Source organism: Apodemus sylvaticus, chromosome 17 (assembly GCF_947179515.1).
Source record: "Apodemus sylvaticus chromosome 17, mApoSyl1.1, whole genome shotgun sequence".
NCBI lineage: Eukaryota > Metazoa > Chordata > Mammalia > Rodentia > Muridae > Apodemus > Apodemus sylvaticus.
The window spans coordinates 66468769-66486255 of NC_067488.1; positions in this window are offsets into that span (position 1 = coordinate 66468769).

Here is a 17487-nt window from a genome sequence, read left to right on the forward strand (position 1 = left end):
ATAAACAATCTGAGAAAGAAATTAGGGAAGTGACACCCTCCACAATAGTCACAAATAATATTACATACCTTGGTGTGACTCAAACCAAGCAAGTGAAAGATCTATATGACAAGAACTTCAAGCCTCTGAAGAAAGAAATTGAAGAAGACCTCAGAAGATGGAAAGATCTCTCATGCTCATGGATTGGCAGGATTAATACAGTAAAAATGGCTATCTTGCCAAAAGCAATCTACAGATTCCATGCAATCCCCATCACAATTCCAAATCAATTATTCATAGAGCTAGAAAGTGCAATCTGCAAATTCATCTGGAATAACAAAAAACCCAGGATAGCAAAAACTATGCTCCACAAGAGATCTCCTAGGGGAATCACCATCGCTGACCTCAAGCTCTACTACAGAGGAGGAATAGTGATAAAAACTGTTTAATATTGGTATGGAGACAGGCAGGAAGAAACTGTTTAATATTGGTATGGAGACAGGCAGGAAGATCAATGGAATAGAATTGAAGACCCAGAAATGAACCCAGATACCTATGGTCATTTGATATTTGATAAAGATGCTAAAAACATCCAGTGGAAAAAAGACAATATCTTTAACAAATGGTGCTGGGTCAACTGGTGATCAACATGTAGAAAAATGCAAATGGAACCATTCTTATCTCCTTGTACAAAGCTCAAGTCCATGTGGATCCAAGACCTCCACATAAAACCAGATACACTGAATTTAATAGAAGAGAAAGTGGGGAAGAGCCTGCAGCATATGGGCACAGGGGAACATTTCCTGAACAGAACACCAATGGCTTAAGCTCTAAGATCAAGAATTGACAAATGGGATCTCATAAAATTGCAAAGCTTCTGTAAGTCAAAGGACACTGTCAATAGGACAAAACGACAACCAACAGATTGGGAAAAGATCTTTACCAATCCTACATTTGATAGAGGGCTAATATCCAGTACAAAGAACTCTAGAAGTTAGACTCCAGAGAGTCAAATAACCCTATTAAAATGGGGTACAGAGCTAAACAGGGGATTCTCAACTGAGGAAACTCAATGACTGTGAAGCACATAAAGAAATGTTCAGCATCCTTAGTTATCAGGGAGATGCAAATCAAAACAACCCTGAGATTCTATTTCACACCAGTCATAATGGCTAAGATGAAAAACTCTCAGATGCTGGAGAGGATGTGGAGAAAGAGGAACACTTCTCCACTGCCAGTGGGATTGCAAGCTGGTAAAACCACTCTGGAAATCAGTTTGGCAGTCCCTCAGAAAACTGGACATAGCACTACCTGAGGACCCAGCTATACCACTTCTGGGCATACATTCAGAAGATGCTCCAACATGTAATAAGGACACGAGCTCTACTATGTTCATAGCAGCCTTATTTATAATAGCCAGAAGCTGGACAGAATCCAGATGTCCTTCCACAGAAGAATAGATACAGAAAATGTGACATATTTACACAATGGAGTACTACTCAGCTATTAAAAATTATGAATTCATAAAATTCTTAGGCAAATGAATGGAACTAGAAAATATCATCCTGAGTCAGATAAAAAATCACAATCACAAAAGAACACACATGGTATGCACTCACAGATAAGTGGATATTAGCCCCAAAGCTCCAATATTCAAGATACAATTCACAGACCACATGAAGCTCAAGAAGAAGAAGAAAGACCAAAGTATGGGTGCTTCGGTTCCTCTGAGAAGGGGAACAAAATACTCACAGAAACAAATATAGAGATAAAGTGTGGAGCAGAAACTGAAGGAAAGGCCATCCAGAGACTGTCCTATCTGGGGATTCATTGCATAAATAGTTGCAAAACCCAGACACTATTGTGGATGCCAAGAAATGCTTACTGAACGGAGCCTGATACTGCTGTCTCCTGAGTGACCCTGCCAGAGCCCTACAAATACTATGGGGATGCTAGCAGACAACCTTTGGACTGAACGTGGGGTCCCTTAATGGAGGAATTAGAGAAAGGACTAAAGGAGATAAAGGGGTTTGCAACCCCATAAGAAGAACAACAATATCAACTAACACTATCCCCCAGAGCTCCCAGGGACTAAGCCATCAACCAAGGGGTACTCATGGCTTCAGCTGCATTTGTAGTAGAGGATTGCTTTGTCTGGTATCAATGGGAGGAGAGATCCTTGGTCCTATGAAGGTTCAATATATGTCCCAGCATAGGGGAATCAAGGATAGGGTGGTGGGAGTGGAGTGGGTGGAGGAACACTCTCATAGAAGCAGGGGCAGGGTGATGGAATAGGGCTTTTCTTGGCAGGAGGTGGGGGACCAGGAAAGGGGATAATGTTTGAAATGTAAATAAAGAATATCTCCAATAAAAATAGAAGGCACAGACTAATCGTGGCATTAGAATTAGTAACAAAAAAGTAAAAATGGAAGGATTCCTAGGAGAATAGGTGGATAAGAGAAAAAGGAATATGCAGTTAGTCCAAGGTAAGAGCTAACTCTGCTCATATCAAAGGAGCTAGGAAACATAACGGGATAGAACCTGAGTGTGGATACCAAGCACCACTTCCAGACCTAGCATACACCTAATATCTGTTACTATTTATAACTGTTGTTCCACATTGCTACTATTTAATTCGTGCTTAAATGTCATCACTCAGAATAAGTTTTAATGGCTTCCAGGTTACAATAGGTTTCATGGCAGTACTTAGAATTACCTGATATTTTCTTATCTACATCATTATTTGCTTGTCAGTTTTTCTTCTCTATACTATCTCAATTTGATTATTTCCACTCTTATACTCCTAAGTAATTTATGCCATGGTGATTTCTTTTCCTGATCACAGTGAGGTGGAACATATTATATTGTTTATTAATAGCATTGTGAAAGTTTTGTGTCCATGAATAACTAAGTCTTAAAAGAGAAGAAAAGAACATTGATTTGCTAAAACTGTTTCATAGGTCCTAAAAGAGTACAAAAACTAGTACATGCTTGACAAATGTGTACCTGAAGTAATATTTGACTAGATGGATGGATGAAGAAGCAAGATTCACACAAATTAAAATATTAAAGTATAGGCCAGAGACAAAGATGGAGAACATAGCTTACCATATTTATGAGGTACCTTAGGTGTACCAGAGCAATGTCTCGATAGAATGTAGATAATATCTTAGAAGTAGAAGCCAAGCCTGTGTTTTATGACATCAAGTAGACAAAAAAAGGGAAGACAGGCAGGAATCCAACAAAGAGAGTTAACTAAGGAAAGACAGTTTCTGCAGTGAAATTTCAGAGTAGTTCCTCCACAAAGCTCCAGGTCCTAGTCCATTGTTTGAGAGTCAGGAAAGACCCCTTCTAAACAAAAGATTACTCTACAGTGGAACCTTTAGAGTTAAGAAAAATCATTTCCGATCAATCTACTGCCATTCCTTCCTCAATCCATTGTCTTCCACCTTACAGGTTTTTTTCTTATACAGTTACTGTTCTTGTTGAATCTCAATTATACTATTTATTTTTGAGACAAGGTAATTGGCCTCAAACTCATTGCTATCCTCCTTCCTCTGTCTCCCAAGTGCTGGAATTATAGGCTTTTGTCACTATGGACAGTTTTACTCCCATGAATTCTGAATAGCTATTCCAAACAAACAAACAAACAAACAAAAATTCTGAAAAAAATAACAAATGTTGTCCATGTAGTCAGTATTCAAAGGAATAAAATCTCCTTGTGTTACTAAACTATGCTTTTCTGTCTTCCTAAGGACATTTCATTATTTCTTCCTCCTTGTGCTAGGCTATGTTCTATTACTAGAACAAAAACATGAGAGAAATAATGTAACAGATTTACACTGGCTAACAGTTTCAAAGGTTTAGGGCCAAGGTCAGCTAGCTCCAGTGCTTTGGACCTGAAGTGAGGCAAAGGATCAGCAGGGAGAATATGTGGTCTAGGATACATAAGGGAAGCAGAAGGAAGGCCCTGGGCACATGATAGACCCTTCAAAGAGACACACTAGTGACTACTTCCTCCAACATCTCCCACCTAGTAGTCCAGATAGCTATGAATTCATCAATCATTAACTGAGGTAAAATACACATGATTCAAACACCTGTTAACAGGGACAACAGCTATAGAGCCTGTATTCGGTATAAGAGACTTTCTCAAGGACACAGAGAAAAGATCCTTCTGAACACAGTGGCAGGTTCCCCTGTAGTATATAATGCAACTCAGTGTTCTTCTCCACATCCTGGTTATTTGCCCTCACATGAACCTGTGGACATCTGCCACCATGTCACAAGAATATTCTTCTTGATTCCTTGGGTAAATATTCTGAATTCAGTGCCAGGATGACCTTTAAATGATTAAGAATTGTACTGTTTCCTGATTGCCTCCCTGTACCTTGCCCCTTTCCATGTCAGTGCTTTTTTGTCACACTTACTGATGACTATGTCAGCATTTTGAAATATTTTTTCAGTGATCTCCTCCAGTCTTAAGGACATGCTGGTAGTGTTGATATCCAGTGCTCATTTCAAACTCAGAACTACAGCTCTTAAAAACAACCAATATTGTAGTAAAATAATTTTTCCTAATCTTAAGAACCTCTTCAACAAATGATCTTTTCTGATCAAAGAACAGGGCATAGAAAATTTTCATCTAGAGTTGAAAGAACTCTGAAAATCTATACAAATAGGTCTCATGAAATATTACTGTCCCTCCTCCCTTTCATCTCCACTCCCTTACCTGACTATGGAACACTTTCTTCTAGATAAAACTGTCACTAGAAATGTATAACTTGACTCAAATATAATGAGCCTTCAAATAAAACTCTAGCAGTTGACATTTTTATAAAGGGGCATACATTTTATTCTTGAGTTTGTCAATGTCTTAAGAGATGAAGAAAGTGGAAGATATTCTGGAATAAGAACACATGAAAAAAAAAACCCTTAAAATGAATATGTGATACTTGTGTGGTGTAAGATGAATTATGGATTGCAGACTTTTCTTTAACAAAACATAATAATACCAGACACATTTTTTAAAGAAAAGAAATCATTGCATGTATGTTGGTTTAAAGGATTTAAACCTGCACGCTGGGACAGACATTGCAATGTAGATGCTTGAAATACCTGAGCTCTAGAGGCTGAACTACACAGGAAGATCATGCTACCAAAAGCAAAAGCCATAATAATAATAATAATAACAATACATTTATTCACTTAACATGAAGTTAAATTTAGGTGGAAAATACTTAGTTTTACAAAAATGTATTGGTGACTATTTAATGACCTGAGAAAACATTGTATCTGCTCTTCAATTAACATCTGAAACCTCCAAACCAAGGGCATCAACACTTCAAGTAAAGGATATGTGCAGACACTCTGCTGAAGACTTACATCTGAGCTCAACCACAATGTCACCCATAGAAAGATGTTTGAAGTTGCCTTTAAATGATTTCTACCTTCAGATTTTCAAATAGTGCACTATTTGTATGTATGTATGTATGTATGTATGTATGTATGTATGCCCACATACAATCAAGAGGCAACAAACACCGTAGGTAATGTTTCCCAAGGTCTCAAGCACATATTCTTTTTTTTTCTTTTTTCTTTTTTTCTTTTTTTGAGACAGGGTTTCTCTGTGTAGCACTGGCTGTCTTGGAACTCACTCTGTAGATCAGGCTGGCCTTGAACTCAGAAATCCACCTGCCTCTGCCTCCCAGAGTGCTGGGATTACAGGTGTGTGCCACCACTGCCTGGCTTCAAGCACATATTCTATGAGCATATAAAAGTAACTATTGTAGAGTAACTTGAACTTTGGAAGGAAATAACTGACAAAACAATATGTGATTCAAGAATGGAATAATGCACTAACAGAAATCTAGAAAGGAACAAGGTAAATAGCAGCATGGACAGATAATGTGTGTGAGTGGACATCAGGGCTATGATCTTCTGTCACACTCAGCCCCTGCCTTCTTTTAAGGCTGTACCTGCATGATGTCTCTGAACCCAGTCCTACAGAGCCACCCTCCTCAGAGAGAATATATATAGATGCCAAATACCCCTAAGAATGAAGTCATGCTTCCTTGACTGATTTCTTCTTGCCATATACACAAATTTCCATGGTCATGAGGAAAACCCTCATTTAATGATGACAAAACTATCCCCAGTGTAGTTGCAAGAGAGAAGGCATTTTTTAAATGTATCTAAACTAATATTGAAGAAAAATTCATTTCAACTAACAACTGCTCCATGTTTTTTTAAGGTGAACTCTGTAACACGGATAGGGATTGACTGACTACTAGAGTGTGCATCATAGAAAAGTGATGATTCTAGGGAGCTGTTGGCTAGATAGGAGGTAAAAAGAAAATTCTATTTTTGGAAATAAATGTTAGAGATGATAAGTCTATGAAGAAAATTAAATCATACCAATGTAATGAAAATGGTCAGAAAAATGTGAACCTTTCTTTTATATTTGAATATATGTAAGAAAATCACTATTGAAACAAAACTAGACAAAAAAAAAAAAACCCTATTCCCTGAGCCAAACATCAGAAATACTATGTATAAAATATTGTGAGGTTCAGCCCTCATCAGTTAACATAGCTGCATTTCATAGGAACATGAAACTGGAAAACAGGTAAAAAAAATTATGATTTGGGACTTGCAAAAGAACTAAGGTCATGCTGCCATATATTGACTAAGATTCTTACAAACCACATTGTATACCTAAGGTTTTGTAAAGAATTTCATTGTATGGGACAATGAACATGGTTCAACAGGAAAAGGTTCTTGGCATCAAGGCTGAGAATTTTTTTTTTATTGTTATTTTTTTTATTCGATATAATTTATTTACATTTCAAATGATTTCCCCTTTTCTAGCCCCCCCACTCCCCGAAAGTCCCGTAAGCCCCCTTCTCTTCCCCTGTCCTCCCTCCCACCCCTTCCCAGTTCCCCGTTCTGGTTTTGCCAAATACTGTTTCACTGAGTCTTTCCAGAACCAGGGACCACTGCTGCTTTCTTCTTGTATCTCATTTGATGTGTGGATTATGTTTTGGGTATTCCAGTTTTCTAGGTTAATAACCACTTATTAGTGAGTGCATACCATGATTCACCTTTTGAGTCTGGGTTACCTCACTTAGTATGATGTTCTCTAGCTCCATCCATTTGCCTAAGAATTTCATGAATTCATTGTTTCTAATGGCTGAATAGTACTCCATTGTGTAGATATACCACATTTTTTGCATCCACTCTTCTGTTGAGGGATACCTGGATTCTTTCCAGCATCTGGCAATTATAAATAGGGCTGCTATGAACATAGTAGAGCATGTATCCTTATTACATGGTGGGGAATCCTCTGGGTATATGCCCAGGAGTGGTATAGCAGGATCTTCTGGAAGTGAGGTGCCCAGTTTTCGGAGGAACCGCCAGACTGCTTTCCAGAGTGGTTGTACCAATTTGCAACCCCACCAGCAGTGGAGGAGTGTTCCTCTTTCTCCACACCCTCTCCAACACCTGCTGTCTCCTGAATTTTTAATCTTAGCCATTCTGACTGGTGTAAGATGAAATCTTAGGGTTGTTTTGATTTGCATTTCCCTAATGACTAATGAAGTTGAGCATTTTTTAAGATGCTTCTCCGCCATCCGAAGTTCTTCAGGTGAGAATTCTTTGTTTAACTCTGTACCCCATTTTTTAGTAGGGTTGTTCGGTTTTCTGGAGTCTAACTTCTTGAGTTCTTTATATATATTGGATATTAGCCCTCTATCTGATGTAGGATTGGTGAAGATCTTTTCCCAATTTGTTGGTTGCCGATCTGTCCTCTTGATGGTGTCCTTTGCCTTACAGAAACTCTGTAACCTTATGAGGTCCCATTTGTCAATTCTTGCTCTTAGAGCATACGTTATTTGTGTTCTTTTCAGAAACTTTCTCCCTGTACCGATGTCCTCAAGGGTCTTCCCCAGTTTCTTTTCTATTAGCTTCAGAGTGTCTGGCTTTATGTGGAGGTCCTTGATCCATTTGGATTTGAGCTTAGTACAAGGAGACAAGGATGGATCAATTCGCATTCTTCTGCATGCTGACCTCCAGTTGAACCAGCACCATTTGTTGAAAAGGCTATCTTTTTTCCATTGGATGTTTTCAGCCTCTTTGTCGAGGATCAAGTGGCCATAGGTGTGTGGGTTCATTTCTGGATCTTCAATCGTGTTCCATTGATCCTCCTGCCTGTCACTGTACCAATACCATGCAGTTTTTAACACTATTGCTCTGTAGTATTGCTTGAGGTCAGGGATACTGATTCCTCCTGATTTTCTTTTGTTGCTGAGAATAGTTTTGGCTATCCTGGGTTTTTTGTTGTTCCAGATGAATTTGATAATTGCTCTTTCTTTTTTTTATTGTTATTTTTTTTATTCGATATAATTTATTTACATTTCAAATGATTTCCCCTTTTCTAGCCCCCCCACTCCCCGAAAGTCCTGTAAGCCCCCTTCTCTTCCCCTGTCCTCCCTCCCACCCCTTCCCAGTTCCCCGTTTTGGTTTTGCCAAATACTGTTTCACTGAGTCTTTCCAGAACCAGGGACCACTGCTGCTTTCTTCTTGTATCTCATTTGATGTGTGGATTATGTTTTGGGTATTCCAGTTTTCTAGGTTAATAACCACTTATTAGTGAGTGCATACCATGATTCACCTTTTGAGTCTGGGTTACCTCACTTAGTATGATGTTCTCTAGCTCCATCCATTTGCCTAAGAATTTCATGAATTCATTGTTTCTAATGGCTGAATAGTACTCCATTGTGTAGATATACCACATTTTTTGCATCCACTCTTCTGTTGAGGGATACCTGGGTTCTTTCCAGCATCTGGCAATTATAAATAGGGCTGCTATGAACATAGTAGAGCATGTATCCTTATTACATGGTGGGGAATCCTCTGGGTATATGCCCAGGAGTGGTATAGCAGGATCTTCTGGAAGTGAGGTGCCCAGTTTTCGGAGGAACCGCAAGGCTGAGAATTTAAGTTTGATCCCCAAGACCCACCAAGAGATGCTTCCTATAAGTCACCCTAAGGCCTGTATACATACACTGTGGCATACGCTTGCCCCTCCAAAACTACATAAATAAAGCTGTAATTAATTCCAGGTTATACAGTTTAGGATAGAAATTGTGTAATTGGGATCCAAAGAAATAACCGACAATATCCAGGCATTGAACTAGCCATATTTTCAAATTAGTTAAGTGTTAGCACCTCATAACATCTAGGTTCCCAAGCTGACTGAAAGTGAACAGCTGCAATTGTGAAAACCAAAGTCATCTTTAGATGAACTGAATCATATACCTCTGCCAGATATTTTTAAGAATGTAGGCAATGGGGGGTGGAGACATGACTCAGCGGGTTAAGAGCACTGGCTGCTCTTCCAGAGGAACTGAGTTCAAATCCCAGCAACCACATGGTGGCTCACAACTGTCTGTAACTCTAAGATTTGACACCATCACACAGACATGCAGGCAAAACACCAGTACATATAAAATAATAAAAATAAATAAAAACAAGAATGTAGGCAATGCTCCTCCCGTGCCTCTGCTTTAGTTCCTTTCTCCAGGTTTATGCCCTGGGTTCCTGCCCAGACTCCCCTTCAGGATGGACTGTAAGATGTGAAGTGATATAAGCCCTCTTTCACCCCAAGTTGCCTTGGCCTATGGCGTTTTATTACAACAATAGAAAGAAAAACTAGGACTCCTTGTGTCTTTAAAACATCCCAACTAAGCCAGTTGGAATAATGGGTTGTAAGGGGTCAAGCTGTCTTCAGGTCTGGGGATAGCTAGAAAGAATTTAGAAGCTGTAATTTCAGAGCCTCCCATTTCACAAAGTCAAGTGTGGGTATTTTAAAATAAAAGAGAAATAAATGGGCTAAAAAAATAGATAGGCAGTTAAGAATATTGGTTGCTCTTCTAGAAGACGCAGGTTCAGCCCCCAACACCCACATAGTTGCTGTCTGTAGCTCCTGTTCCAGAGGATCATATATCTTCTTCTGGTCTCCATTAGCACTGCACACAAATGTACAGACAAAACCATCAAACAAAAATTAAAAAAAAAAACTACGTTGATTTGAAAAAAGAAGATATACAGTACTTTTTTAAAAAACTCGAAGTTCATGCAGGTATAAATCCCAAGAACACATCTTTCATATGCAGGAAAAAATGTAAATTCATTTTCTTAGGTAATTAGTTTTTTTTAACACATTACATCACATGGAAGCAGAATTTGCTTTCAAAAGTAGTCACATATAAACCATAGATGCCGTACTACTCACAGTCAGACACAATACTTCTTCAAAAGAGCTGGGTTAGCCAATCAGAGGAGCTATTTAGCAAATACAGGTGTAACAACTACAGAATATACTCAAAGTACAAACACTGATCAGGGCCAGTTTTCAGAAAATACTCAACAAGCCCACGGCAAACACTAAATAGTTCAGCTATACACAACTGTCCCTGAAATGCTTGTGAACTCAGACTGGGTGCTTTAGCGTGGAGTCCACTAGTATTATCACTCTGAAGTGTACCAACACACCTCTCCATAGAGGTAATCTAAGTTCCTGACCCTGGGCACTATCTATAGTTACCCATTTCTCTCCTGAGTCTGGGAAGAAAACAGGAGAAATGGGTAAAGCTAAAAAATCTCCCATTTTATTTCTTTCCTAAAAGTGAAATGCATTTCTAAGCGTTGTTGCCCACTGTGCTGATTCTTGGGTAGGACTTTATAATGTATTGAATAGACTATTTATATCTCAAGCACTTGTCTACAAATTAATAAATTGTAGATCTGTAATATTTTTATAAATGCTGAAAATGAATGGGTTGAGTTTACTCTAATTTTCTGTGTTTTAGCCTAAGCTAGTCAATGCTACACCACCTTGTAGTTTTTGCCTAGCAGGAGGTGGGATTCTTGGGATGTTAGCTACTGACTGATCTGACTAAGGCTCAGCTCTCCCACCTTAGCAAAAGCAGAAAGATTGTAACAATCTTTGTTTCTCTACATTGGAACAATGAGATGAGATCACTGGTTGAGCTAATCATAGCAGATTGTCTTAGAAATAAATTTCTATTCAGTATGCAGTTAAGATCAGAATTATGTCTCCTGATCTGTTTGACTCCAGCCAAACTGAATTTGTCCTGACTGGCAAACTCAGTAGCTTCAAGACTTCCTTATGAATCATGCCAAAGTTCTATTGTCATCTCTCATTAATAATGTCCTCAAAACTTGTTCATATGTGTTCCCAAATCCTGTTTCCGTGTTTGTTGCAGACATAAAGATGTTGTGAGCCAGTTGGCCCTCATACACACTGGTGTAAGTCACCAACTCAGCTCTGACCTCCACACTCATGCCACAGTAAAAATGTGTTTAGTTATAGTAGGGTTTCACACAGTACATCTTTTTACTTTTATTTCTAAATGACTTTTAAATAAACATACTGCACTTAAGATTATTCTATTTAAACCTATAGTCTGTGGAGTACACATTATCAATATATTTTTAAAAGAGTAACCATTTCTATGCTGGAGAGATGATTCACTGTTTATGATAGAATATTTCTGATCCAGAGGACTGGAGTTCAGATCCAGTACCCAAGTTAGAGTCTCACAGTCACACATAACTCCAACTCAGAATCTGACATGCCCTTTTGTCCTATGCAGGCACATGTACAAGCACATAATTTAAAAAATTAAAATGGAGATATAGTTTTTAAAGGATAGTGCCAAGTGTGATGTATTTGTGACTTTGTAATAAATATTATGAAGTTGTTATCATCTTGTAAGCATTTTCTTTTTTTTTTTTTTCACCTGTGCCTAAATGGCTATTCTTTTCCTTTTTTTTTTTTAAGTTTTTTTTATTCGATATATTTTTTATTTACATTTCAAATGATTTCCCCTTTTCTAGCCCCCCACTCCCCGAAAGTCCCACAAGCCCCCTTCTCTCCCCCTGTCCTCCCACCCACCCCTTCCCACTTCCCAGTTCTGGTTTTGCCCTATACTGCTTCACTGAGTCTTTCCAGAACAGGGGGCCACTCTTCCTTTCTTCTTGTACCTCATTTGATGTGTGGATTATGTTTTGGGTATTCCAGTTTTCTAGGTTAATATCCACTTATTAGTGAGTGAATACCATGATTCACCTTTTGAGTCAGGGTTACCTCACTTAGTATGATGTTCTCTAGCTCCATCCATTTCGATGTATTCTTTATTTACATTTCAAATGATTTCCCCTTTTCTGGGTCCCCACTCCCCTGCAAGTCCCATAAGCCACTTCCCTCCCCCTGTTCCTCCATCTACCCCTTCCCACTTCCCTGTTCTGGAATTCCCCTATACTGTTGCATTGAGTCTTTCCAGAACCAGGGGCCACTCCTCCGTTCTTTTTGGACATCATTTAATATGTGGATAATTTCTTGGGTATTCCAAGTTTCTAGGTTAATATTCACTTATCAGTGAGTGCATACCATGATTGATCTTTTGAGACTGGGTTACCTCACTTAGTATGAAGTTCTCCAGCTCCATCCATTTGTCTACGAATTTTATGAATTCATTGTTTCTAATGGCTGAATAGTCCTCCATTGTGTAAATATACCACATTTTTTGTATCCATTCTTCCGTTGAGGGACACCTGGGTTCTTTCCAGCTTCTGGGTCTTGTAAGCATTTTCAAAGGTAAATTATAGAAATAATAACCGTGTAATTCATATAAAAACAGATTTCACATGTTAAAAATGACTAACTCTGGTCTACGGAGATGTAAAAATGGTTTCTACAAAAGCCTAACAGCTAGAGTTTAATCTCCAGGATAAAAATTCAGATTTCACACGACACTGCTTGGATGGCCAAGAACCAGTGACTAGATAGCCTAGAACTCAAGGGTAAAACCAAATACTACTGGTATTTTATTTTTGGTTTTTGTGTTTTTTAAAATAGTGATAGAATGACTCCTAATGATGTTCTGCTATACTCATAGGTCAGTACACTGTTCAGTCATTAGAGAAACTTCTTCCTGCAGGGGATGGGAATAAATATAGAGACCCACATCCAGACATGTTGAAGAGGGTAAGAGACATTGGAAAACTCATCCCTAAATGGAATGTCTCCATCAAATTCTTCCCCTCAGAATTCAGGGAATCCCATGGAGGAAGATGCTGAAAGAGTATAAGAGCCAGAAGGAATAGAAGACACTAAGAAGACAAGACTTTCTAAATCAACCTGAGAAAAGCTCAAATGAACTCACAGAGATTGAAGCACCATGCACAAGGCCTGCATAGGTCTGTTCCCAGTCCTCTTCATGTATATTATTGCTTCAATTTTAATGTCATTATGCAACTACTGAGTGTGTGAATGAATGGATGTCTGATTCTTGTGCTTGGGATGTCTTGGGTTCTTTTCCTCCTGTTGGCTTTTCTTACCCAACTTCAATAGTTAAAAATTTTATCTCATAGTGATAGTTTTTATTTTATCTTGTTATAATTCATTTTGTTTTATTTTAATATTATGTCTTAGAAGCCCATTCTTTTCTAATGAGAAGCAGGAAGGAAATTTATCTAGATAGAAGGGGAACTGGAGGGAACTGGGAGGAGTAGAAGAAGGGGGAACTGTAATCATAATATATTGCAAGAAAATAATCTATTTTTCAATAAGGGAGAAAAAAATCTCTGTGATTTCATCTTAATGAATAAGAATGACCAAGATTAATTAAAGAAATGATAGTTCATGATGGTGAGGGTGTAGGATAAGAGGAGCACTCATCCATTCTGAAGAGTAAAATCTAGTCCAGTGACCTTGGATATCAGTATGTGATTCCTCAAGAAGCATATGTGTTTCTTCTGGGTTTTTTTTTTCTTGTTTTTGGTTTTCCTCTGTTTACTTCGTTGCTTTGTGTTATTCTGTTTTTCATTTTTTTTTGGACTGTTTATTTTCTAAAGATAGAGAGAAAGAAGTTAAGACGTTGGATGTATGGGGAGGTAGAAAAGATCTAGGAGGAAATGAGGGTGGGTAAACCATAATCAGAATATACCATATGAAAAAGGTACTTTCAATAGAAAAGTTTTGCTGCATATAGTAATCTGGGTTGGCAGTCATTTCTTTTCAAAAATTGGAATACAGCATTCCACATTCTGGCTTTGAGAGTTTCTGTTTAAACAATCACATGGCCTTCTATATATATTTATATATATGGCTTGGTGTTTTTATTGTACAGGTTCATTATTTTTTCTTTTTCTTTTTGGTGGTTTTTCAAGACAGGGTTTCTCTGTGTAGCCCTGGCTGTCCTGGAACTCACTCTGTAGTCCAGGCTGGCCTTGAACTAGAAATCCGCCTGCCTCTGCCTCCCAAGTGCTGAGATTAAAGGCATGCACCATCTCCTGGTTCATTATTTTTTCTATGTTCTTTACACCTAGAGTTTTAACTATAGCATGGTTTGAATGTAGACTTTTTCCTGATCTTGTGTGCTTGATGCCCTAAATGCCTCCTAACTCTGATGTCATCTCATTCTCTAAATTTTGAAAATTTTATGCTATGATTTTGTGTATCATTCACGTGTGTAGCCTAAATTAATTCTTCAGCTACCCTCATGTTTATAAAATTTTAAGTTTTGTGTCCCACAGATCCCAATTGTGCTGTTCACACTTTCTGATTATTTTAAAAATTCATTATGATTTGATTTTCTTTTTATTATTAATATGTTATTTGTTCTTTAGAATTTTCATACATGACTTATCTTGATCACATCTACCCTACCCATATTTCCTCTTCCATTTTCCATATGTCCCCAACATATTTTGCTCCTAACTTCACATGATGCTCTTTTTAAAAAATAAAACCTTGCTTAATTCATTTTACTTTAATTGAATAGCTGATAATATAATCCATTTTATTCATGAGGTTTTCTATTAGGCTTTTTTCACTTGATGAGATTCTCTTGATGAGATTCACACATCTAAAATTTCAGTTTAACTTTATTTTTTGTATTTTTATGATTTTCTTTTATTTATGTGTATGTGTCTTTGTGAATACATTAATGTGGGGGTGCCCATGGAATTCAGAAGAGAGTGTTGTATCTCACAGAACATAAATTAGAGGGATTATAAACTGTACAACTCGAATGCTAAGAACTGAACTCTTGACCTGGAAGAATATCGACTTCTCTTAATAATGAAGCCATCTTTCCTAACCCTTTTGTTTGCAGTATTGTTCAATTGAAACTAAATTGTAGTAGAATTCTTTATCTTTATTCTTTATAGTACTGGGGTGAAGGGGGTTGAGGGAGTGGGTAGATGGGGATAAGGGCATCCTCTAGGAGACAGGGGAGAAGAAGAATGGGTGGGCAGACCAGGACGGGGGATAATGACAGGACTGTAAAAAAAAAAAAATAAGAAAGATTAAAGGTTAAAAAAATAGAATGAAAGTCAGTTGAAATAGGATAAGTAATCAATAATTCAACTTAGAAAAAACTAAGAAGAAAAGTGCAAGGAAGTTAAAACTGCAATGTTTCTAATATCCACAGAGTTTAAATATTATTACTCCAGTGGAAATATTTGGTAAAGGCATAAATATAAGAGGAGGTAGGGTGTGAGAAAATGAGGTAGAAATGAAAGGGAAGTGTATGGGTAATATGTAGGGAGACTAGTAGAAGACTATACAATAAAATAGATACAGAGGCACACAGAATTGTCATGAAATCTTTATAAATAATGTAACAATCAAAGCAAGACCATTAAGGCATGTTATTCAGGAGTCAATATTTTTAAAGGTAAAAATAAAAGAGAAACTTAATTAATATTTCTTCTTTGATAGAATGGATTTTAATTCATTTCCTCCCTGTGCTGTTTTAAATACTAAACTGTATTGATTGGGGAAGTGTAGCTTAGCTCTAGCTTAAACCCATAAAACCAGAGTTTTGAGTATGCAATGCTGAAGTGAGTTCAATTGAATTGTCTTTGGTTTGAGTTTCTGTTTTGTTAAATAAGGTGTCAAACTTCCTTTCCCCAGATCTTAGCACAAAATATTGCTTTAGGGAATTTTTCACACACTTTGTTTTAAATGTGGGGGATGGTCATGCATCCCCTGCTTGGGTTTCTAAACCCAAAGAAGGAATGTTAACATCATACATGCTACTTATGTTTTTGGCTGGAAATGGTCATCCTACCACAGTGAAAGCTATGTCAGCATCTGCTCCTGTAGTCTCCACAGGCCAGGTCAGTTTGCATGTGGCTGTGACATAGCTCTGGCATGACTGCGCTGAGGGACCAGTATGCTTCAAATTTTGCATCATTGTTCTTTCTCACAGAGTCAGGCTGCATGTTACACTTCAGCCTTGTCCCCTCATCGTGATTCTTCTTGCCTACTGTGATCCCAGCTCCTGTCATGCCTCCACAGCCTGTTTCATCTCTCCAGTCTGTGGTTCCTGCAGCATTTTGTGCTGCTGAGCAGAGTGGGGTGGTAAGGGAAAGAAGGAGAAGAACTGAAGCACCTCTTGGTAATTTCCATAGATATTACCCAAGATGCCCGGTTTGTTGACATTCCTGCCTGCTTCTTTGCAAAGATTCCCTTCATTCTCAGAGACTGTCTCCTCTAGGGATAAAACCCATTGTTCATAATCCTGTTTTCTTTTTTAGATCACAATTTGGGCACAATCTGCCATCTCATTCAGAAGTTCTGTGATTTATTTCCACACCTTCACTGTTCTCTGCCCCTCAAGGATACTTTCACTTCCCACACAGTCCCCACATATGCTTTCATTACACAAAGATTTCATGGTCCTCTCTTTTCCTCTTTCCCTCCTTCTAGATCATTTCTTTGCCCCATATAGTACTCTCCTTCCTTTAAGGTCATACACATATTTCTGATTAAATTGTTTATTTTCCAACGTCGTAGGGTTTTTGTTTTAGTTTTAGTTTGGTTTGGTTTTTGAGATTTGTTGTTGTTGTTGTTTGAAGTATGTATAGATTGAGGTATTTGTGTGCTTGGTTTTCGACAATGTCTTTCATAGTGCCTAGTCATAATTATAAGTCTGGGTGTAGTGACAGAAAACATTAATTTCAGCACTTAAAAGGTAGATGCAGGAGGATCAGAAGTTCAAAGCTAGCTTTGGTTAAGACAGATCCTATGTTAAAGACAGAACAAAGAAAAACAACCCAGAAACCAAAAAATAAAGAAAGAAAGAAGGGGAAAAAAGAAAAGAAAGAAACAAATGAAAAGCTAAATGACTGGACTCAGTGGATGCAGTCTTCAAACACGCTATTTTTCACTGTCCTTTTACTCTTATATTTTGAATTTGATACAAGAATTGCTGAAATCTTGTGAGGTCATATTTGGTCTTTCCATCAGTGTTAGGCTCACACTCCCTGTATGATAGGCTGGCTCTTACTGAATAAATCGTGGGGACACTCTGGAAAACACTTGGATTCAGCAGCTCTACCCCAATTACTCTCTTGAAGGAAACACAAAGCTGAGGATTCTGTAAGTTTTTAATGTGTACTATATTGAAAGGA